This window comes from Notamacropus eugenii, chromosome 5 (genome assembly GCF_028372415.1).
Source record: "Notamacropus eugenii isolate mMacEug1 chromosome 5, mMacEug1.pri_v2, whole genome shotgun sequence".
Lineage (NCBI taxonomy): Eukaryota > Metazoa > Chordata > Mammalia > Diprotodontia > Macropodidae > Notamacropus > Notamacropus eugenii.
In genome coordinates this window covers 348,981,341-349,007,439 of record NC_092876.1, presented here as the reverse complement: position 1 = coordinate 349,007,439, position 26,099 = coordinate 348,981,341, and the positions used below count along the sequence as shown (strand labels likewise).

Here is a 26,099-nt window from a genome sequence, read left to right as displayed (position 1 = left end):
CCAATTATAAAAGCCTTTTATAAGTTACTCACCTTTTACTCAATGTCAGTATCTCTTTAATATCCCCCCTAATCTGCAGTGTAGCAATGCCAGCTTCCTGTTGGATATCTCCAACTAGATGTCCCATTAGACACCTCCAATTCAGTAGAACTCGTTCTATTCTCCCCTGAATCCACCCCCTCATTCAAACTTGCCCACATCTGTTGATAATGTCACCATCCTTTCAGGGACCATGTCTCAAGACAACTTTGGAGTCATCCTTGATATTCTTAAAATATGTCTTTGGTAACCAGTTATCCCACTTCTCAATATTCTTTAATGGTAATCTGTCATCTCTGAAATATCCTCAGTACGGTACTTAAGATCCTCCACAACTTAGTTTACCAATGGTTTTTCTAATTTTAATTCATGTTATTTCTCTTCATGCACTGAATTTGGCAAACTAGCTGTTCATCATACAGAGCACTCCACATTCACACATTATATATTCCATATGCCTGCCCCAGTGTTTGCACAAGTTGTCTTCCTCTGCCTGGAATGAACTCCCTCCTATCTTCCACCTTTTGGAATTATGTGAGGAATTCAGGTGGCATGTCTTTCCGTGAGCTATTCCTGATGCCCTCCCCTACCTCCAAAAGTTATTTACTACTTCTTTATCATTTATTGTTGAAAGTCTTTTACATTATTTCTAGCTACTTGGTATTTATTTATATGGGTACCTTTGTGTCTCTCCCTTCCCCATAATAGAATGTATGTCCTTTAGGTGAAGGGAATTACTTTTTTTAAATTTTTTTTATTCTTCATTTATTTATTTTTATTCTTATTCTTTATTCTTCAATTCCAGAACCAGTCCCTGGTATACAGTAGGAACTTAATAAATAATTCATTTGTATCTACTACCAGCCACTCTGATAAAATAGACAGAGCTAGCATCCAAGCCAAGATGGCTTGGCATTCATTAACCTTTGACATATACTGGCTTTTCTAAATCAGAGAAATTGCAGGTAATATTCATCCACTATCCCTCCTCTATCCAACAGCATGTTTCACTTGAGGCCACCAAAAATGATTAAAAAACTTTTGATGACTAGTGAGCCCATTCTTCCTCCAAAAAACAAACAGTGTACATGACAGTATACTGTGTGTGTGTGTGTGTGTGTGTGTGTGTGTGTGTGGTGTGGGAACAGAGGCCTATTACAATCCTTCTGTGACTAGTGCATTGACAGGAAAATGTTTGTCACCTCTGCATTTGAATGTATAACCTTCATGTGGTAGCTACAAAGATGGCAGGTAGAGAGAGAGGAGTTAACAAGGAAACTTACCCAGGGTAATACACCCACATGCACAGTGCTCAGCTCCTTAGCCCCTCTCCTTTTTGTCCAGCAGTTGCCTGAAACCATTCCCAAGTAATTTTGGCTTCATGTGGGTTTAGACTGATATTCTGATGGTTCTTGGATAGCTAGAGGATCAGGGAAATTGAGGGGGGGAAGTTATTTTCTCCCACCCCCCAACACACTCCCAAAGCCTATGGTAAAATGAGCTAGGAAGCAAGAAATCTTAGTTCTGACTCGAACACTGCCATTATTGAATTCTGTTACTTAAACCTCATGGATTTTAACTGTATGATGAAAATAAAAATATACACACTGTCTATCTTCACAAGATTATTGTAAAGATCAGAAGCAATGATATTTTATATATTTTAAAGCGTTATGCACATTTGAAAGCGTGAAAACATATATGAAAAAGAAACAAAAGAAGAAAGGAAGAAAGGAAGAAGAAGCAGAGAAAGGAAAGGTAAGGAAGGAAAGAAGAACAGAAGGAGGAAAAAAGGAAGAAAAAGAAAAAGAAAGAAAGAAGGAAAGAAAGGAAGGAAGGAAGAAAGAAAAAAAGAAAAGTTGCTTATAACTGGGTTGTATTTTGAAACATAAAACTAATTAGGACTCATGGCTTTAGCATTCAGTTCTGAATAACTCCTCACATTACTTGTACTTCATCTAGAAAATTATTTTGCGTAATATTGGTATGAAGAGTGCCATCAAAAAACCCGTAGAACTTTAGTTTCTACTTATAGCACCGTTGAAAGCACCAAGAATACCTTCTCATTAAAATGACATTAAACTGCTATAGTGGGCAACAGTGTCTGCGGCCACCTCTACCCATGATTCAGTGCTTACTTACATGTCTTGAAATGTGAGTACATTGAAAAGCATCAGTACTCTCAGCTCACAAGGATCTGAAATTAGCTTTTCTCTCCTTTTTGTCTTCCACCTTTCCCCTTTCCTTTTTTTCCCCTCCCCCCTCCTTTCCCCTTATTTCCACTTTTTGGTGGCTCCTCTCCCTTTCCTTTCCTTCCCACTTTTTCTTTCCCGATCTACTCCACTCATTCATGGAGAATTTTGTCTAATAACAGATGTTATCAATATGATTTATCAATTTAATCATTTGAGAGATGAGTAGCTTATATCCCAAAACAAAATAAAACGTTTTCTTCCAGAAGTATTTAAATTAGTCATACCAATCACCCTCCTCACCAACTAGTCTGGCTTGGGGTCACTGAAGTTAGCTTGGGGGATTTCTATAGGAATTTTTTTTTACCCCAGAACTTGCAATCATTTGCTAATTACATTTTCTGTCAATCGTAATTGACAAGAAAAAAATCACATGACTCAGTTGATTGTATATTCCCAAATACCTTGTTAAACTCGTGTTCTTTGCTGATCCAGGAACAATCTCTCTAAGTCTCTTTCTACCCTTCCCAATGTCCTTGATGATCTCTTCTGGAACATGGCTCCCAGAAATGGGAGTATTTCATAATTGTGCTATTAGCTAAGCTATCAATTGATGCAAAAAATGGAATTTTACTGGGAATAAAAAGTCATTTGGAAATGAGATAAAATATTTGTGGTACCATCTGTCTTGGAGCAGAGCTAAAGGGAGATCATTCTAAAGACTTGAGTATCCTCCAGATCAATGCTGTCTGCTTAGATTCAAATCCAAGAATGTAGAGTCCCATGTATACCTGGGTCCTTTCCTAGTTTGCTTTACATTGCATTTATGTAAAAGACCCAATGGAATATTTTCTCTTTTTGATCAATCTTAGCTGTCATTTTGCTGCTTCACTGTCTCTCATGAGTGGCATCATTACTGTCTTAGTTTCTTAGCTCCTGAAATTCTTGTGTTTTGCATTTTAGGGGAAAGCTTTTTGAGACTTTGGAGACTAAGTATCATATCAGTTGCTGTTTTCTATGCTCTGAAGCAGTAGGTAACCTGATGACTTTAAGCCTTACCTTTTGTTTCTTCCTCTTTCCTCCCCTACCCACTTAGAACCCCTTCCTGAAAAGGGTCTTATCCTAAGCCTAGAATATTTTCAAAGTCCATATGCCTTCAAAAAGGTGTTTTCCTCCCTGATATCCCTTTTATTCACATTCTTAGCCTTGCAAGTTGTACTCTCTTCATGTATTTTTAATCAGGTTGTCAAACCTCACATTCCATAACTACAGCATGAAAAAGTACCAAAATCAGGAAATACTGATAAATTTGGAATTTATGTAAGATTGGAGGAAATTTGGGTGTCCGATTTCCTTGACAGTGTTCAAGTCAGCTGGAATCTCTCCTCACTGACATGAATTCTAACATGCAATCACTTGAGCTGGTGAGCACTAGCGATCAATCCTCTCTCGTGCATGCAAACCTTGTAATTTAGTAATAACTACTCAACCACCATTGACCTGCTAATTAATCCATGGATTTTTTTTTGTTGTTGTTGTTGTGCCTTTAATCATTACCCTGATATCTGAGTCACTTTCAAGCTACTCATTCTCTGCTGATCTTAACCAACTAAATGGTACCACAGTTCCATAGTAATAAAACACTGAAATATATTGACTCCCTGCCAACTTGTTCTCTCTCTCTCTTCCTCTCTCTTTTTGTGTGTTAGCTGAGTGCTGGGATGTGAAAAGAATACAAAAAAGGGATTCCAGCTGCTATTAAATAAGCATTTTGTGTCACAGGTGAGAGAGAAAGAAATGATTCGTTGCCTGGGCCAAGAAACAAGTTAGTGGCGAACCCCATTACCTACTCTCTGTCAGCTGAGGATTTTGCAGCTCTCCTAACTGCCCATCAGTTATTTCAAATCAGCCTGAAAATAACTGATTGGGATCTTATTCCCATAATCCCCTCCCCCAAGAATCACATCACTGGTTATCTTCTTGAAGAGCCAAGTCACAAGATGAAGTATTTTTTCTTTTTCTGAGCTGGACACATTTCTGTATGGTGATTCACACAACATCTTCTGGAAATACTGCAAAGACAATGACTGTGGTAAAATTCCATCTGGGGATGCATGGGGAGTATAGTTGTATGGTATATCTGGGCTGAAGAAGAGGGCTGCACCAGCCTCCTACTTGTGGAGATGAAGAAGACTCTTATGGCTAGGATGCAGGGATCATTTCGTACCGGATTGTGCTTCTATACTCATGAATTGTCTACCACAGGTCTTTGCTTCAGCAAATGGACAGTATTCACACTTTTGCCTACATAAGAACTCATGAATTAGATTAAACTTATAAATACTGAATTTCTCTTAGTAAGTTATATTGTTAGTACTAATAGTGAAATAATATCTTGCAAAATCTCTTGTATTTTTTGAAGCACGGTTTTAGATAGAGGTAGAAATCAGAGGTGGAATAATGTTTTAGAAAAATCACTATGCTGGGAATCAAAAAGCCAATATTCCAGTAGCAATTTTGCCATTAATTACCTCTGTGAATTATGAACCTGTTATTTCAACTCTCTAACCTCAGTTTCTCCATCTGTAAAATGGAGAAACTATTGCTTTCATCCCTTCTAAGTTTCAGACTATCCACATAGTTGTTGAACTGTTGCCTCCCCATTAGAATGGGAGATCCTTGACTCGAGGATTGTAGCTTTGGGTTTGTTTTTTTTATTAGCACTTTAATACTTAGCACAGTACCCAGCACATTGTTAATGCTTAATACATGCCTGTTGGTTGATTAATGACAAATGCATGGATTGCCACATTGCTTCTTCCTTCCTTAAAAATCTGCCTCATTCACTTCTAAATAAGTGAAAGTCTAATTAGTTGGTAGCCAGTGGTATACAGTCAGCCCGTCTCCTGTAAGTTGTTGAGATCAAATTTGATTCATCCTCTAATAACCACAAAAAAGAGAGGAAAGTTAGATAAAAATCTTAAAATGTCCACACGTGTTTTCTCCCAACTGGTTACCTTGAGACATAATAGTTTCAGTTCAAAGATCACCCTATTGTTCATCCACAACAGTTTATGAGAAACCAATAAAGTTGTATCTATAACTTTAAAGTCACAACTTATTTTAATCAAAAATGGTATTGTTTGCTTGACGCAGCAAAAAGAAAAGAATAGTAGACTTGGAATCAGAGGACGTGAACTTGATTTCTGGCATTGGGCAAGTCATTTAAACACCGTGGGTATCAGTTTCCTCATCTATCAAGGGAGGAATTTTAGCTATATTATGACCATGGTTATTTCTCAATCTGAATTTGTAATTCTGTGATGACCAAATTTATTCCCAAAATCTGCCTTGGAATGGCCTCTGGCTCTTTCAAAAGCACACCATCCCTCCAAAGATGGCCTATGAAGCCTGGATCTGTGAGACTATTAACCTAAGAGAGGTTGAAGACAGTGCTATTATAAATATTAACATTAACATTATATAAACATTAACATTAAATATTACAAATTAAATATTACAGGCTCTGAAGGCAATTCCCTTGAAAATAGTCTTGTTTTTAACAATACATTCATTCCTGAATATATTTCTCACTTACCCATAAAATCATGTTTTTTTTTAAACAAAGTCTAAAAAAGAAAGAAAAGAGGAAGGATCAATTCAGCTAAACCAACTGGCACATGAAGGAATGAAAGAATGAATGAATAATCATTTCAGAGCCTACCTTGTGACAGGCATTGGACATAAAGATGCAAAAGTGAGACTTTAGCACTCAAATAGCTGACATTCTAGCAATGAGAGAAAATACACATAAGGAAAAGGGTTTTGGTGTGGGAGTCACAGAGACTGAGTGGAGACAGAAGTCAGTTCCTTATCAAACCCATGCCAGTGACAATTATAATGTGCATTTGATTACTTTTCCTAGATCAAGAGGTGATAGATGTATATGTATGATGGTCAGGTAGATGACAAGATGACTAGGCAGGTCCTGCTCTCTTTTGGTTGGCTAGATGAGTTATGAAGTGTGGTCTGGCAATGGCTCAACAAAGTATCTGTCAATATATGAAATATTATACAATTGCAATCCTCTACCACTGCAAAGAGGAGTGAGATGAAGTAGACTGGACCTTGGATTCCTCTGATGTACTGAACGCCTGAGTGAGGAATCTCTTTATACCAATGCAAGTGAATACATGTTCAGCAATTATAATCTTAGAACAGTATCTAGAGCATTGAAATATCAAATGAATTCCCCAGTGACACTGCTGCCATGTGTCAGAGGAAGACTCAAAGGCAGGTCATCTTACCTTGGAGGTCTAACATTCGAGCCAATAAGCCATGCATCCTCTCCCAACAAGAGGGAAAGGCATGGCTTTTTCTATTATTGTTATCATTATTTTTATCTCCTCTGATAGAGTTCAACTAGAAATAGTTTTGAGACTAGCAACTTTCTTACTATTCTTTGTTTGCATCTATTTTGTCTGTGTTAACTATTGCACGGTGCATAAAATATCTGCCTTTTTCAGTTAAGCAAAAAAGGATTATGATATAATCTTATCTTCAGGAAGGTCATCCAAAGCATTCTTGGCACAATTCCAGTGGTGAAAAGAATAGGGATGATAGATACCTTACCCTGTTCCTTCAAAATTTTAATCATTTTTGCTAAGTCTCTGTATGTTGAAAGCTTTTCATTCCAAGAAGCTTGGAGACTATGAGAAGTAAGGTTTGGCAACATCTAATAAAATTATCGTTTTTTCCTTTTTATGGGTTAATGTTATGACTAGGTGATTGTTGGCAACAGTTTGGTTTAGGATATTGTTCTAATGTAACTTACTGTTTTCTTAACTTGTTTATTCTTTATCTTTCGGTTTATTTATGTCCAAAACAAAGAGTTTTCAGAATGCTTTGAGAAATGAGATTCTTCTTGGCATAAGAATGTAGACTCCCAAATTGATGAATTTCATGGGGACAACACTCATTTGAATATATGAAGTCTGATATGTTTGTTAAGAAATTAGGAGGAAAAGGAATGAATAAGATACTGATAAATATTTAGAAATATAGAAAAATAGACAAGTATATGTATATGAAATATGGATATATCTATAAATAGAGCTGTAGACATAGCAAAGTTAGAGATAGCTGTAGTGACAGATATAGCTTATAACAGAAGCAGAGCATATAGAGATCTGGCTTTAGCATTAGAAAGCCTGCAATTCAAATCTGCCTATCCGGTACACACTGCTTTTGGTACTCTACAGAAATGACAACTTCTCAGCACCCCAGGTGCCTTTTTATCCCTAAAGCGTCAGAGAAGGTATCAATCTGCCTTAGTATAAGCTCCTTGCACTGATAAAATAAAAAAAGGCCTGTTTCAAATATACATACATGCATATAAACATACATATATACATACATGTATACATATCTCAGAACATATTATCTTGTACTTACACCTTAAATTGCTGATCAAATTTCATAGGAGCAGGGAAAATCAGAACTAATGATTTGACCACTCTGTCAACATAGTAGTCTTGGCTGAATCAAGGACTAGAATTCATCCTTACATTGATTGCAATGATCAATTTACTACAAGACCAATTTACCAAAGCTTTTTCAACCTGTTTCTCCAGGGGCCTAAAGATTCCCCCAATTCAACTTCAAAGGGAGACTCAGTTGTTAATATCACAAGGACATTAAATGGAGCTAAAAAAAAAAGTCTGACTCAATCAGCCATGGCATTAAACGCTGTTTCATAAACTTTTATCTTTTTTTTTTTCTCCAAAGAGGATGAAGGTGAATAGTAGACAGCAATACGACCCGAAAACTGAGATTTTTAAAACAGACTGAAGATTTTGTTTTTCATCAGTATGAGAACTTTTTGTCAACATGAATGGAATGGGTCATTACTTGTTCTGTCATCCATCCATCCTATCTTCCTCTACACCATGGTTTCTGAATCCAGATAACCCCATTCACCAATACCTCAGACCACCTCCATGCAACAGGATTAATAAGAATCAGAGACCACTTCTAATTTGTCCCCTAAGATGTGAGGAGTCAACATGAGGACTTTAAAATACTTGGTGCATTCACTGTGATAAAAATAGTAAGCTCCTTTCATTCTATGGTCTTTACTTAACCTTCTTTACTACTCTTGTACATGGGTACTTTTTACTTTCTCTGTCTTAAGCTTCTATGATACTGCACTATCCAGGTTCTCCAATTTCTCTGACACCTCTTTGAGACAACTCTGACAACTCTTTCATTGTATTCAGTTCCTCCCAAGAATTATCCTTAAGATGTTCACTTCTCAGGTCCCTTTTCTTCCTGCTTTAAAAAAGAAAATTCTCCCTCCATGATCTCATTACTTTCTATTTCTTCAATGATCATATACAGTCTGATAACTTTCTAATATTTGAGTCTGAATTTCCGTGTCATACCCGATTTTCTTCTATGTGATTTCCTGTCAATTTGTTCCAGCTGTCTTCAGGTCCAAATAGATCATAGGATCATAGGTATGGAGCTGCAAAAGACCTCAAAGACTATGAAGTCCAACCTTTTATTTTATAGATGAGTGAATTGAAGCCTAGAGGCTCCATGATTTGCCCAAAGTAAATTCAGAGTTGGGATTTGAATTAGCCCTCTGATTCCTGAGACAGTGTTCTTTATATTGTTCTGCCTACAATATGGTGTCTGTCTGTCTGTTCTCTTCTCCCTTTCTCTCTATTCAATTAACTGCTGCTTACTGGAGCCAAGTATGGCAATCATCCCATCTCCATGCCTGCCATCTGCTTGGGAAAGTATAACTCTTACCTGCAATGGACAGAGTAAGACAGTGAAAGTAAATCTTTACCTCTCATGCAGACTACAATTTAAAAATTTCAGAAGGCAACTGACAACCTAAATTATCATTTAAAGAAGGGAGGTATTGAGATTTCAATAATATGGAGGAGAGAGGGATACAGTGGGTGACAGGATAAGCAAAGATTCATTCTACTCATGTTGCTGAAAGATACTTGTCTTGAAAACACAATGCTCTATGCCATCTGTGTCTATAATATTAGCTACTGGATCAGAATCAAGACTGCCACTTCCCTCAACCTCATTATGTCTAAAATCAAACAAATTATCTTGCCCCACAAACTTCTTCCATTTATGCCCTACTCCCACAACCTTGAAATCTTAGCATTATTTTAATGCTCTCTCTCCTTTGACACACTCCTAAGTCCAGTTGGTAAGTGTTCCCTTCTTGGACCTTTACCTTGTTCTATTTTTTATTATAATGATTATAATTTTAATTTATTTAAAACTTAAATACAAAACAAGTAAAAGAAAAAGACATTGCTACATGCACAGAACATAAAAGAGGATTCAGTATAAAGCAACAAATTTCTATTTTAAGAAAACCTACCTAATAAATACTACACATTGTTTTCAAAGCTACCCAGCTTTTCTTTACGTTCTTATAGGTTTTCTTTTGTTCTGTGTTATGTACGTATTATTTTATTTTCCTCCTCCCTCCCCCAAGAAGAATATAATTAATCACACACACATATACATATAGATATACGCATATACATACATATACATAGATATCTATAAACACACACACATATGACCATGCTTTGCTTATTTCCATTTGTCATCTGTTTCTCTGCAAGGTAGATGACATCGTCTTTCATAAGTCCAGTTCTTTCCATGTTCTAAGTTATCTAGCTCATCATTTCCTACACCACGGCAATATTCCAACCCAATCACATTCTGAGAGATTGTCTGTAAAAGTTTCCCCCCAATTTTCTGCATTCCTTTTATTCTTGGCTGCATAGGGTTTATTTACACAAGAAAATTTTAATTTAAAATATTCAAAATTGTCCATTTTACACTTCAACAATGCTCTCATCTTATACTATGGCTTAAGGTCTGATACTACTGATTCTGCTTCCTTTATATCTTTTCCCCTTTGGTTTCTTTGAAGTTCCTGATCTTTTGTTCTTTTAAATGAACTTTGTTATTATTTTTTTCTAATTCAGTCGGATAGTTTTTTTTTTTAATAATTTTATTGGGCTGACACTTAAATAGATTAGTTATGTAAAATTGTCATGTTTTATTATATTGGCTTTACTTATCCTTTACCTCCCATTAAATGGATATTATTTCAATTATTTCAATCTAACTTTATTTGTGCAAAAAATGTTTTATGTTTATGTTCATATAGTTTCTGTGTCAGTTTTGGCAGGTATACTCTCAGGCACTTTCAACTCTCTAGTTATTTTAAATGATCTAAAACTATATTGAATAATATTGCTGACACATATTGTAGTTTCCCTATTTTCCTCTTTTGAATAAATCTATTTTAGCTTTAACTTTTTCTTTAAATCATGATGACTACCTTCTCTCCATATAGTAAATTATATTCCTGACCTTTATTTTATGTTTATCTGCATCTCTCATTTGTAAAGCATTTCCTGAAAGCATATATTGTTGAATTGAAATTTTTAATCTGCTATCAGTTTCCTTTTTGTGGGTACATTCATCCCATTCACATTCTAAGCTATAATTATTTCCTGTATATTTTTCTCCTTCCTATTTTTCCGCACTATCCTTATCACCCAATTTCTTTCCCTCTTCACTCCTTTGCTTTACTTCTACCCACTACCTTGCCCTCCTATTCCTTAACATACCTACTCCTCCGAGAATCCTTCCCTTCTCCCCTCCCCTCACCCTATCTCCTTGCCTTCTTATTTCTTTCTGGATGTAGAATACTTTTACACCCATCTAAATGTCCCTCTTTAGCCCATTCCTGATGAGAATAAGGTTTCATCATTACCTGCCCTCCTCCCTACTAGCTTCTTCTGTATCATTTTTCTCCCTTTTCCCCTTCATTTGTATGAGAAAATTGGTCCTTTTTATGTCTCCCTACAGTTTCATTTTTAAAAGAATAACCCCATCATACTCAGCCCAGCCCGTCTTTTTTTCAAACTACCCAAAGTAAAAATGACAGTCATAGAAGAACTGACAATATTTTCATATATAAGTAAATGGTTTGACCTCATTGAGTCCCTTATAATTGGTCTTCAATGTTTACCTTATATTTCTCCTGGATATTCTATGTCGAATTTTCCCTCAAGTTCTGTTGTGTTTGTCACAAATACCTGAAAATCTTTTAGTCTGTTAAATGTCCATTTTTTTTTTCTATTCAGGATTATATTTAACTTTGCTGGGTTAATTATCCTTGGTCATAACCCCACCTCTTTTGCTATATGATATGCAGTATTCCAAACCTACAGTTTTTCATGCATGTAGTAGTGAGTGCAGCAGCACTCACTGTGATCAAGTTCTACCATGGAGATATAGGGAATGATGCCCCAAATCTCAGTTCCTTCTTGCTATAATTTTCTGAGGTCTCTTCCAGGCCTCAACCTTGGACTCTCCTCTCCACTTCTAAGCCTTGGCTAGAGCTCCGGTCATGTGTCCTGCAAATGATCTTACTCCCTGTTGTCCCTCCAGTGCAAACTGTAGCTGTCCTCTCTTCCCTGGAACTGAATCCAGGGACTCTGCACTGCTATAAGTGTCCACAGCCAGCAGGGTCTCTGCCCCTCTGCCTCTGCACTCACCAGATATGTGCTAACTCCTTCAGCCCAGGACTCAGCACAGCTGTGCTTGGTGTCCCTCAACAGTGGAAAGTCCTTCGATTTTCTGCTATTCAGTGGTAATATCTCCACACAGTCCTTGAGAAGAAAATTTCTCACTCTGAAGCTGCCTCCCAACCTGGCTGCCCCCAAGGCTTGTTATTTGTTGATTCTGCAGAGTTGGCCTGCGGGTATTTGCACTTCACTCAGGCTGAACCTCTGCTCCCCGGAGGTCAAGTCTTTCCTGGGGTCTTCTTAGATTGTCTTAGGAAAACAATTGCTTTACTCAGCGTTTTGTTTATTTCTGTAGCTCTACATTTCCTCTGAAGCAATATTCTGTCTTTTTCTGTGGAGGAAGTTTGGAAAGCCAAAAGTTTTTTGACCTATCCACCATCTTTAAAGAATCTTCCTCTCCACTTTTTAAAAAAATCATTTTTATGTGCATATAGATTGGACACATTACAGTGGAGAGGTTGTAACCTTCTACTAGATAGTAAACTCCATAAGGTTTTTAAAAAAGTATAAAATTCATGAAAATATCTTCTCCAGAGCTTGGAAAATTTTTGTACATTTTAGGTATTGAATAAATATTTGTTGAATTAATTTGTACATTGTCTTGATTTTTAGTTCTAACCTGTATGTCAGTGGAGACTCCAGGAAACTTTTCCTTTGAGAATTTGACTAGGTTCAACTTTTTTTCTTAATTGATGTTTTCTTTTAATTTAACTGTATTTATTTTCTCTCCCTCCAATTTTGCCTTTTGAATAACACCAAAATGTAAAGAAGGAAGGAAGAAAAGCATGAAGGTGGGGGGAGAGATGGAAAGAGAAAGAAAATTTTAACTACATGAAATATAACAATAAGATCACAAAGGAGACCAATTTTATTGAAATATAAATATATTTACAAATACCCACACACACACATATATAAAAGTACACAAACCCAAAGTTATCAACCTTTGCTCTAGAATATAATCTTCATGGATCGTTTTTGCCTATATCTAGGTACAAATTCAGGATTCTTTTTAGCCCTCCCTAAAATAATCAATTCCTCCCAAGAATCAAGCAAACAAGGCATGTAACACAGAAAAAAAAAATGTGAATTGCACATAAGATTTTAAAAAAAGCACAGCAAACAAGCCAACAAAAGCAGAAAGGAGTAGCTCCTGAGCTCTCAGATGGTCAAGAAATCTTTATTTTCTGGTGGGTCCCCACATCCTCTGGATTCTATATATTCACTAAAGTGCTACAGGGCCAAGCAAAATCTGATGTTCCAAAATGAAGCTCTGCCACTATCTATGTGAACTTGGAAATATTACTTTAAGTTTTGGGGCCTCAGTTTATTCATCCTCAGTCTAAAACCCTTCACAACCTTTCTCCAACATATCTTTCCAATTTTCTTACATATTACTCCTTTATATGTCTTACACAGACCATTCAAGCTTCACTTCTTGCTGGTCTGTACACAGTACTACATCTTCCAATTCTCTCTTTACCACTACTATTTCAAATCCCTAATTTTCTTCAAAGCTCCACTCAAGCACTACTTTCCATATATAGTCTTTCTTGATCCACCCCTCCTTCAGATACTAGTACTTCCCACTCAAAATTTGCCATGCAGCTATTTGCTGACCTGACAATAACAATAGAGGAGTCTGTTGTCTTTGAACATGAATCCAGGATATAACAGAAAAATCTATCAATAGTTGTCAAAAGTAATAACTACTATTCACTTTTGGCAATTCACATGTAGTCAGTTGGTCCTGCCAGAAGGAATCTAAAAACAAAATAGTTAAAAATTACAAAGTTCTGACCAAGAAACTAAAGACTGCAGCAGTATTTTCACATAACTGCTAATAAAACCCCAAGGCTTAAAATAAAAATGATGGAGGGAGATTTGGGAAGCAAACAACTGGTTAACACAATAGTGTCAGAGAACAAGATTAATATTTTTTTACTATAGCTTAAAATAAGAATGATTAACATCTGTTTAGCACTTTAGAATTTGCAAAATTCTTTACATTTGTTATTTCATTTGGTCCTCATAATAAAAATGTGAAGTGGATACTACTGTTATGCCCACTTTTTTCAGATGAGAAAACTGAGGCTGAGAGAAGCTACATGACTCGTCTAGACTAATACAGCTAGTAGAGTACTAAGAATTTGAATTCAGGTCTCCCTTACTCTTAAGTTCAGAACTCTATCCACTGTGCCAACTATCTGCTTATGGGAATGTAGGATATTGGACGTGGATGGAGTACATCTAAAGAGGAATGATTAATAAATGTATTTCCTTGGAGTCTTGCAAATCGAATAAAATATTCTTTAAGATAAAAAAAGAAGAGCATGCTGGAGAAAGATGTTTATGCATTTTTGCCAAGTTGGATTCCATAAAGGGTAACTACAGAGTAGAAAGAAGTAATTGATGATTTGTATGTTTTTCCACCTCTTTCAATACTTTTCCAGTTATTCAATCATAGTCAAATCAAATCAATACTGCCATTGCTACTGGAAAGGAGTTATCATTGCACTGACCTGTGGCTCCAGTCACAATATTCAGCCAATAATTCACAGGAGATTTAAAGAAGCAACAACGAAATTCATGTTTCCCAACATATAAATACAAACGTACAATGTATGTGTAAAAAGAAAGGAAAAATAGACATTTAAACTCAAGAAAAGGTAACTTTTCCCTCAAATATATTACTTTGGTTTGGTAGGATAAAGATCAACATCAGGATATGGTCTCAGAAAGCTATGTTATTCGCATTGAATAAAATAAGTAAAAAGGTGGGTAAGGTAAGTAGGATTTTATATTAATAAGATATCGTCATATTTGTTTTAGCAACACATATACTAAAATTGGAGTGATACAGGGAAGATTAGCATGGCCTCTGCATACAAATTAGTAAAATATCCTTTATTTTTTCTCTTCTTCCTCTTTTTCTTCATTTCTATTTTTAAACATATATGCTATAAGGGAAGGCTACCTGAGAGGGAAAAGAAAAATAGATAAAAAAGGGGAAATTTAGACAACATTAAAAGAAAATATAACAATAAAATCTTATCTTAATATCTGGGGCTCATAAAGGAGAAGCATGATAGGTTATGATCAATCTGATATCCTCAGAGTATAATCGGGTTTATCCCTATAATTTAATAGTATTCTAAAGAAATAATTGATAGAACCTAGTGATTGGCAGTTTATAGAAAACAAAAGAGAAAGCTGATTCAAAGACAAAGTTTTAAGCATATAGATCCAGGAGAACATTGGTATCCCTGACAATAATGAGCAAGGAGAGGAAGGGTCCTGTAGAATTTACTCAATATTAAATATGATACATAAGAGTATTATTGCTATTAATCAATAAAAGTTAAACTCAATACTAATAGAACTAGTATTCTATTAGTATTCAGAAATCACCTGTCATTTAAATTAAGATTGTTTATCTATTCTTAGCTGCAGAAGCAAAATATTCTCTACATAGGTAGAAACCTAAATGTGGTTTCTAGATATTAAACTTTGAGGAAGAAGGAGAAAAAGAAAGACATGCAGGTTGTTTGAGAAATTACTCCCTTATTAGAAAAACAATGAAGGCCATATATGGTCACTTCTTTACCTCTGGGACTTCTAGGAGAGAAGTGGGCACTTACTTTATTGTATTTAACTGCCAAGGAGAAGGTCATTATATTTTTGCCACCACTTCCACAAGCCTATTTATTGAGTGTTTCCCTCCTCATATTCAAAAAGAATCTACTTTTTAATTCATGGTACAAAGCATTACAGCATTAAAGTAATAGAAAATGAGATCCATGAGGAAAGCTTAAAAGATTTGGGGTTCTGTACCCATGATAAGAAATGGGTAAAATGCTGACTTTCCAAGGATTTTAAGATGAGAATTGTTTTCCCCCCATGTTACTGAGTATAGTAGAATAGGAAATGACCTCTGTATTTTCAGAAAAAAAATCTCCCAAAGCCCAAATTAGATATATTTTGAAGGGAACAGGTTTTGAATGTGAAAATGAGCTCCTTGGATGCTTCTCATGGAATTTTAATAAATGAGGTGCATTTGCACTTATCATAATTTAATTGTGGTCTTGTTAAAAATGAAGAGAATAAGCTAGATCATCTAAAGGTCCCAGTTAGGCCATGATTCTATGAGTCTTTCATAACTACTGAACTGCAAATCCATTGAAGGTTTAGTAAGAGAACAAACTTCATGGAACGTTGGAAGTTGAAAGGCCATTTTTCAACATTGTGAAGGTTATGGGGACACAATTATTATATAATTTAGGTCCCACTAAGATCTTGTTAGGCATTATTAAAATAGAGGCAGCGGAATGAGAGAATCAACACAATGCTATCAATTGTTTTGAGATATTGCAATAGTAAGTGAATGAACTTCTGAGAACCAAACATGCAGGAGGGAATTGGGCACTGTAGCAGGCCCAGACAAAGACATCAGGCTGTCAAAGGCAGTAAGCAGAAAAAAATAAGGGCCAGACACATATGGTAACAATTGAGCACTGGAGGCCAGGCTTTGCCAAGCAGGATGGCAGAAGCCACAAAGAAGCCAGAACCAGCTGAGGCAGAAGGAGAGCCTTCAGCGATGGCAAAAACGTCCTTGGGAAGAGACTGGCCCCTGGCATCAGAAAGCTACTGACAGCCAAACAAGGGGTGGCTCAATAGAAAACACTGGAATTGGGCAATAGCAGTCCGCTGGCAACAAGACAAAACTAGTGAAGTGGGAAGTCAACATGAGAACCAGAGCCAGAACCAAGAGGGTAGGAGAAACATAAGCACAGGGAATGTCCACAGCATGATTATGACCAAGAGTCCACTGACTGTAAAAACCAAGAAATTTGAGTGGGATAAGAGATCATCCCTGAAACAAAGAGTCACAAATCAAGGCTCTACCAATTGAGAGCAATGGTCCCTCATGAACTGTCAGCCTCGTACCTGTCATCTAGGCTCTTGGAAACAGAAAGGAAATGAGAAAGATACTAATCACCACATAAAGACAGCAAGAATATCGAAGGCAGAAACAATAGTATCTGGGCTAACCTGGACCACGGAAATTCTGTCCATTAGTCAAACTGATAAATACCATTGTCAAAAGGAGAATCAGAGAATAAAATGTCTAGTCTACTCATGTGACAGGCACCTTGGGTCATGACATATAAAACTGGACTTTTCTTAATGAACTGGGGAGACATATTTGGTACATGCAAAACGTTTTGATTTTTTTCATGAAATACAAGATGTGTGTATTCATTCATTCATTCATTCATCCATTCTTTGTCCTATAAACTTTTGAGAGCCTGTTACTTTCAAAGCATATGATGAATAGAATGCTTTCTATTTCAGAGAAGCTTACAATCTTCATAAGTATCCTAATCTCAGTCCAGGGAGGTGAGTATGATTATCAATGCAAGAATAAATTTTAGATAAGGGGTGGCAGGAAAGAAGAATCTAGTTAAGTGATGGAACAGATTCATCTTTCCTCTGTGGTTAGGAAATGTGAGTTTACTAACATAAAGAGATAATCATGACAGTTATTTTCTTGAAAGCTTGTGTGTTAGCTGATTTTGCAGTTTGCATATTTGCACAAAAGTTTTCCTATTTCACTTGCTCAAAGATAATGAAAGTGCCGGAAAACAGTGATGCAATTAAAAAAACAATAAGGTGAGAGAAACAAGCACAGGCAATGTCCACAGCATGAGTGTAACCAAGGGCTGACCTATTAGCCAAAGAAAAAAATGAGAATGAGACAAGAGAAAGTTAAACAAAAGCAAGGAGTTGAGAATCTAGAAAATAGTAGATAAGAACTCCAAAATCTAGGTCTTAATGCTGGCTCTGCCAGCAGTGAAACCCTTATCAATTTATTTGAATGCGTTGGGTCTCAGTTTGCTTTTCTGTAAAATGAGAATGTTCGACTAATAGTTCTCTTAAGTGCTATGACTCTCATCTTTAATAACATTCACTGATATATTCAATTTGCATTTGTCAGCTACTAATTTACTGGCGTTGTGCCAGACAATCTGTGAAATAGAAAAGCAATAAAAGATTGTATCTTCCCATGACTTGAGAATATAAAGTGGGGGAGAAACTCATGTGTATGTATACACATAGAGATAGATCAGTTACATATGTATCCGTGTGTATATATGAATGTACATGTTTACATAAACTTGTATATATGTAAACTATGTTATGTGTATGTGTATATATATATACACACAACTGTAAATTGAATATATCGGTGAATGTTATTAAAGACAGGGCCATAGCACTTGAGAGAACTATTAGTCTGAAGTTCTCATTGTTTCCCACATATGTATGTATACTTGTATGTTTGACTCTTGAGTTCACATATGCAGATGTGCTTTATAACCTTAAAAATTTACATAAAATGAGTTATCATAATCATCATTACAAGCAGTCATATCCTCTGCTAAGGCCTTTTGGGATGCTACACTATGATATAGAAGTGATGTTGACTCCCAAAGTTAAGGCCAGCAGAATCTGTTAGGTCCTATCAGCCTAAAAAAGCTTGATCACATTCCCGAGTGACATAATGTGTCTCTGGTTTGAAGCTCAGTGCAGACAAGAGAAGTCATTATCCATCAATTATTCAATTAATCAATCATTTAACAAGTATTTATTAAGCCCCTATTTTATCCCAGACGCTGTCCTAGTCAAGCAAGAAAAAAGAAAAAGGAAATAGCCTCTCTGCTCAAGGGGTTATCAGAGAAGATGATGAATTCTTTTTGACCCAAACCACTGTCAAAACTCTCTATTAAAATATGGCGGAATTGTGATCTGTTGCAGTACAGCGATCAATGGAATCACAACTGGAGTGTGCAAAGTAAGGGAAGGATAAACTTAGGATGAGTGACAGCTTCTCAGGAACCCAGATGATTAGCGAGCAGACAAGGAAAATCTACATCCTCCAAGGAAAGGGCAGAAAAAAATGAACTTGATTTAGTCAGGGTACCCGATGGAGACCTCCCACTACAAGGGAAAAATATAATCTGGGATAATAAAAGATAAGATCAGTAAATGATGAGCTTGACAGGATAAGGAAAAGGGAAAGCTGGCAGAGACTGAGAGATGCCAAATTGGAGCGTTGGGATTTTTTTTTTCAGAGAAGTCGCTATAGTGATTTCACATGTATAGTTAGTGTCATATTGTCTGCCTTCTCAAGGGAGAGGAGGGAAGGAGAGAATTTGGAATTCACATTTTCAAAAATGAATGTTTAAAAAAATCATATTGCCTGCCATTTCAAGAGATGGGAGGAAGGGAGAGAATTTGGAATTCAAATTAAAAAATGACTGTTAAAATGAATGTTAAAAATGTAAATGTAATTGAGAAATATTTACTGAAATAAATGAAATATATTTTTAAAAGAAGTCACTGTAGCTTCTTGAGCATGGTGAAACTGTATCTTTGACAAAAATTATCTTGGAAATTGTATACTGGATGGATCATGGTGGGAGAAAGAAAGGAAGTTGTGAGAACTTGGATTAAGCTGGTGGCAATAGACACCACTCAGAGATTTTTAATTCTTTCTCTGGAAAAATGCTATCTTTCTAGTTATGCTTTTTATTGATGAGGCTCTTTCTTTTTTGGCTACAAAAGTTAAGCCTCTTCTCTGCCTCTGTTTTTCATTTTCCCATTCTCCGGGCACCCTGAACTATTTATCAGATGCATATCCTGCATCATCCTTCCTTTTTCAAATACTTTCTGAAGCCTGCTTTCTTCAAGAACTCATTTCTTGACCACTAAACCTCTTGACTTTTTGTCTTTCCCTCCCACAATTAGCTAAGTGTAGAACACATCACAGTAGAAACTCCAAATCTCCTTTTCCAGTGCCAATTCCCTCTGCTTTCCTAACATTAGACAGTGTAATTGCTTTATCTGCCCTTTTCAGTCAGCATGCTGACGGGGCAGGAACTATCTTTTCTCTTATTTTTTAAAACTATATAAAGTAGTCCATGATAATCAAATTATCTGCAGATGAGTATATCACATGACGCAGCTGAAAATGGACGTCAGTATAACATCTTGAAAAATGAACATTACAGGCAAGACTCTCAGCTGAGTAATCACAAACTCAGTTCCCAAGGGGGTTGTAGGTCGCTTTTCAGAGCTGCTTTGTTAATGTTTTTCTTGGGCTGAGTGATCCCACTTTGGGAGAATAAGTTGTTGCCCTTCGGGCAAATGGCCATTCTGAGCTCTGAAATAGTATTATTATCATTACTGTTATTTGCTTCTAAATCGCTGATTTCATGGGTGGGGGAAAACTCCCAGTGTAGAATCTCACTTCAGTGATGCATATCAGTAACATACCTGTAACTTGTCATCTTAGAGATTTGCCACAGATACTGAGAAGTTCATAAAGTGTCCATGCTTTTATGGATAGTAAAAATGTCAGGGGCAAGAGGTGGCCTTCTGATTCCAAGGCTAGTCTTCTACTTACTTTGCTACTGCTTTTTTTTCTATTTAATATTCTTGTATATTTCCATATTGGAATATGGGGCCAGTGGCATTTTTGTGGTAGAAGAAAGCCTTTTCTCAACTCAAGTAAAATTCCATGGGGGAATTTTAGACAACTTGTAGTTCGATTAGACTTTGTCACTCAATCAGACATAGGAGCACAAAATTCAATTAGCCAGATTTTGGGGGGGAGGAGTGCTTGTTTTTCTGCCATACAAATTATATGAAATACCGTAGATTCATGTCACATTACATGGTCACTTAAGCCAAATGAACCTGAGTTTTTGATCTTTCAATGCAACCATTGTTTTCCAGACTCAAAAAGAAGGGATGAAGAATTAGCCAAACTAGTAGAATTGATTCTTGAAGAATTAACAAGATTCTGGTACAAAGAAAATTCTATTTTTTCAAGGATTCCCATTGCATCACCTGCTTTATTTATCACCAGGAATCTAACAAATCTACCTTAAAAGATCTGGATTCTCATTAGTGTAAATCTGGGATCTCTTAACCTGATGACATAGGCAGTATACATACTACCAAACCCATTTTGCAGAAAAGGAAATCAAGGCATTTGGAGTTTGAAATAATGTATTCATAAGATCACAGGGTTAGAAAGTGGTCTTTAGCAGATGCATAACAGATTTTAGAAATTTTAATTTGCCAAAACATTAGGGTAACTTGGAAAAAAGCAGATGCTAGAGTTAGGGTGACCAATTACGAGGCTACTATAATAATAAATGTAATAATACATTTGAGATAATGAAAGCTAGGACTCAAATGATTAGAGTGAAAATGGAAAAAAAAGAGAGAAACCAGAGATACCAAATTGTTGCAGTCTCTGTATATGTGTGAAGGTACTTTGCAAAATCGATTCCACATGACCTAAGCTTACAATATTTATACTGCTACTTTGATACTAGATAGATCCAATAGGTTATACAGTGTTTAGAACATTGGATCTGGACTCAGGAAAACCTGGCATTCTTATTTGCATATTTCAGATGGATAAAATAAGGTTCAGAAAAGTAAAATAAAAGAAAATATCGCATAAGAAGTTTGTGACAGAACATCTAAATGTTAACACTTCTAGCTTGGTTTTCTTTCCACTCTCTCATACTGCCCCTTTTGAAGGTCCATTTCTGTGGGTGATTTCGAGTGTTCTGAGTTTAACCTTATTCCTTAAACCTGACTCCACAATAACACACTGCCTCTTCTGGATTTTATCCCTATATTATCCCTTTTTAAATTTCCCATTCTACAGAGACACTGTCATTGTTTACAAACATATTAATTTCATTTTTAAAATTACTTATGCGTTGTCCTAACCAGACAATTTGGTCTAAGTAATAAAGGCCTAACCTTGGGGTCAGGAAGATTCAAGTCCCATCACTTTCATATACTAGCTATGTAACCATAAACAAGACATTGAACTTCTTGGTATCCAAGGCAATTCCCCAAGAATAGAATTTATAGATCAGCTAGTGATCTATAGTGTTTTCACCCCAGGGTTCCTCATACCAAGGAAGTCACTGAACCAGACTAAAAAACAAAACAGAATGAAAAACCAAGCAAACAAAACATCCATGGATGTAACTGGAATTATTTGACAAACTAAGATCCAGATGATGGATTTATATTTTATCTACCCTAGATCATTAGTATGCTAACCACAACTGGTTTCAGTTTGGGCAATGTTGTTAGCTCTGAAGAGCAAAGCTTTTAAAAGGAACAATCCTGTCGAGCTAATCTAATTTCCTCCATGACAGAGTGATTGAGTCTTCAGGGTAGAAGCAAATGATATCACTTGTATTAACTTCACAAGGGTTTTGATTCTATATGCCATACCTATCAGCAAATTCAAAATAATATTCACGATAAGAATGATAAAGATGATACTTTGTTCCACTAAACTCATCTTCTGATGACTCATCATGGTATCAAGGCAACTCTGGGTCCTTGAAAGTTATGCCAGTAGAATACATGGTTTGCCAAGGTCAAAGAACTTTGAGCAAAGACCCAGTGATGACAGACAAGTTTAAAAAATGAATATTTTCTGATGGATTGATAAACATTTTTGCTTTCTTACTATTTGACCAACATTGTTCTTATTGCTTAACTATTTTTAGTCATGTCTGACTCTTCATGACCCCTCTTGGTGTTTTCCTATAATTGAGAGGTTTCCAGCTAATAAGTGTCTGAGGCTGGATTTGAACTCAGAAAGATGAGTCTCCCTGACTCCAAGCCTATCACTCTATCCACTGTGAGATCTACCTACCCTGTCCACCATTACACTGTATGAAAAATACTAACATGATATAGTGGAAGGGTTCTCCAACTTTTGTTCATGGAACCTGAAGTAATACAAAGATAAACTTCAGGAGGTCCATGAATTTGGATAGGGAAAATAAATACCTCTTTTAAAAAATATTAAAAATATTATTATGGGGAGGAGTCTCTAAGTTTCACCAGCTTACCAAGGGTTCCATCACACACAGACACACACACACACACACACACACAGACACACACACAAAAACGAATCTTTCTGTAGTAGACAGAATGCTGTACCTGGAGTCAGAAAAAACTGAGTTCAGATATGACTTCTGACATATTTGTTGTGAGAACCTGGGTAGATCATTTAAAATCTCTTTACTTCTTTTTTCTCATGACTAAAATAATTGGATTAGACAAGATGGCCTTCATAATCTCTTGCAGTTCTATATCCATGTTCCTATGATCATTGGGTATAGAGTTGGGAAGAATCTTAAAATTTCATCCAAAGACCTCTCTTTTAAAGATGAGGAAGTAAAAAAACAAAGAGAGCAAGTCCCTTTCCCTAGGTAATACAGGTAATCAGTGAGAACTGGAAATCAAATATCGGTCCTCTGATTCTGAAGGTAGTGATTTTTTCAAATGCATTAAGTTGCTTTTCAAGTATGGCAAAGAAGAAAATGCTTCCAATACATTTTTCTATTATGTGTATCAACTATTAAGTATCTCTTATCCTTCTAAATGTAACTTGTGGTATATTGTGTTGCTTTGAAGATGTATAACCTCTTCAATTCTTAAGAAACCTAAGCAGAATGAAAAAGAAATCCTAAGGACTAAGGACTTACTAAGGATGGTAAAAGGATAATAAATCTAGAGTTAGAAAAAGATCTCACAGTATCTAATCCAGTGCCATCAGTTTACAGATGGTCTGAAGAGGTGAGAGAACTTTCCCAAAGTTGCTCAGAAACTAAGTGTCAGAAGTAAGCTTTGAACCCTGTTCTTTTGTCTCCACTGGACAGGGTTTCATCCTAGGTTGTATCAGCACAGCACTTGCTTATGGTTCATTTTCATATGCATCATCAATGCATTATTGTTATTTGATGAAAGAGGCAAAAAGTCTCCGAATGACTCTGGAATCAATTGCATGACATGAGAGACACTGCCCAACATGTCATGCCAGCATTAAAGAAGACATTTTGCTCTCTAAGTGAAGCAGAATTGCAGTATCTCAAAAGAAATGTTAGATGTGCAAATTTAGAGACGTCTCCACTCCAAGTATTCGTATGGACAATTTGTGCCCAATCTACGGCAGAGCCTTCTAAGCTCATCTTAGTCTAATCAGTCATACCCAGAGACACTGTACCTTGACTCCAACATAGTGATGTCATTTTAGTCCTCTTTGAGAACAAAGGACAGCAACTAATCAATCATTTGATGAAAGAGACAAGAAGGTCTTTTGAAATCAATGATCCTCATTTTCCAGAGGAGGAAACATAGATTTCAGGAATGTATTTTTTTCTCCATGTGTGTAAAGTATATGGACTACGAAGCTATTAGTTTTCACTAAATGTTTCTCAAGTTTCACTTTCCGTTCCCCCAAATTCCCTCTTTCTGGGCCTCAGGCATCAGCAAGTGCTGTGAGTGTGTATATTCTCGAACATCTTCCCCCTAGGCCTGCCTACTCTCTGCATTTTCCCATCAATATCCTTTCTAATACCCACTGACAGAGCCACTAAAAACGGCGAGGTTTGTTTCTTGACAAATGTCCCATTTTCACAGGCAGTTGAACTGAACTGCAGCTTGTGCTCCGTTCAAACATGTCAATAAACATTATTGCAAAGACGTAGAAGCAATAATGGGAATGTATAAAACTCACCTTTATTGCTTCTTGCCATGAATTTACACGCTACTCTAAGCAGCTTTCACTCCCTCTAGAAGAAGCTGCAGGAAACCTGCCTTTGGAAGTATGGGCCAATGAAGTCTTCCCTAGGGGATGGATGAAAGTGGAATGTTACCATCCCTCAACTACCTCCTATCTCCCGACTTACTTACAGACCCCCGCATGTCATTCTGCAGAGATTTGTAACAGATGATGCCAACTGTCACAGGTAAGGACTCAAGCGTCTCAAGGCATAACCATTAATGTTACAGTGCCAGTAGCATGTATGACAATAAAGATCTCAGGCACTGTAAGGTTTTGCTAAAAAATCTCAAAGTTTCTGCCATCCTAAGTGTGAGCAAGTACTCTGTAGAACTGTATCAGGGTGGAAGGTGACATAGCTACTGAGAAAAGAATAGTGCTTGTGATGGGGAAAGAGTTTGCTGAATGTGGAAATAGGGGTCCTGCAGTTTTCCTGCAGGTAAAAATGTTTTGAGATTGAAAGCAAGGACTGTGTCTGACAGAAATATCTTTTCAATGTGAAGGTTATCCTGATAAATAGTATTCTAAGTGTTTAAGCCTGGAAAATATAGGGTTAGATGAACAAAAAGCATGTGGCTATATTCTTGAATCAATGGTTTTGATTGGGGAGAATCTCACATAATTGCAATAATCATAAAACTTCGGGGACAACAAGGTACTATAGTGGATAAATAGAGTGCCAGGCTTGGAGTCAGGAAAATTCATGTTAGTAAGCTCAAATTTGGCCTCAGACACTAGCTCTATGACACTTAGCCCTGTTTGCCTCAGTTTCCTCATCTGCAAAATAAGCTGGATAAGGAAATGGAAAACCACTCCATTTCTTTCTTTGCTAAGCAAACCCCAAATGACTGGAAAATGACTGAACAATAACAAAAATAAAACTTTTATAGTTGAATACCACTTAAGGCTTTTAAAATAAATTTTGTATTCTCATTTGATTTCTAAACCTCTTGATTATCTTCACTTAGAAAATCTCAAAAGGACTCATAAAGAATCAGACATGACTAAAACAACTAAACAACAATAATGTTGGTCAGGTAGTAAGAAGGCAAAACTAGTTATCTCTCTATCAGAAAATATACATTTTTTAAACTGACATTGAACCAAGAACAACAAAGCCTCTTAACAGTTACTTTGTTACTTCACTGTCAAGATCATCACTATACAGGCTCTCAGTTACCTTTCATGGTTTTTACCAGTCATTAAAGTTCCACCTGAATTATCTACTGTTCCATCAGGGTCAAGGCCCAGGATCAGTCTTCCTCTGGTCACATGTATCTATAGCTCTATAACTCCAGAAACCAAGGAAACAAGTAAGACATTTTCAACCAATGTTCATCCAGTTTAAAAGGAGGTAATCCTTGCAGTTACAGTGAAGACAGGAATAAAGGGGAAACATAATTATTAGCTGCCAATATTCACTTGATAATTGAACATAGTCTCTTTATGATGGTCATGCTGAGGGTTAGAGGAAGATTAATTTTCCATAGATAAATGGCTGCAATCAATAGAGAAGCTAGTGTCAAAAATATAATTTAA

At 36.3% G+C, this 26,099-nt stretch overlaps 1 long non-coding RNA gene and 1 pseudogene across 1 annotated transcript in view; one reads left to right on the top strand and one right to left on the bottom strand.

The window, feature by feature from the left end:
- Positions 1-26,099, bottom strand: part of LOC140506600 (uncharacterized) — a 392,715-nt gene that overhangs the window by 30,768 nt on the left and 335,848 nt on the right. The gene's annotated exons all lie outside the window — the stretch shown is intronic.
- Positions 14,702-14,793, top strand: LOC140509343 (U6 spliceosomal RNA; annotated as a pseudogene).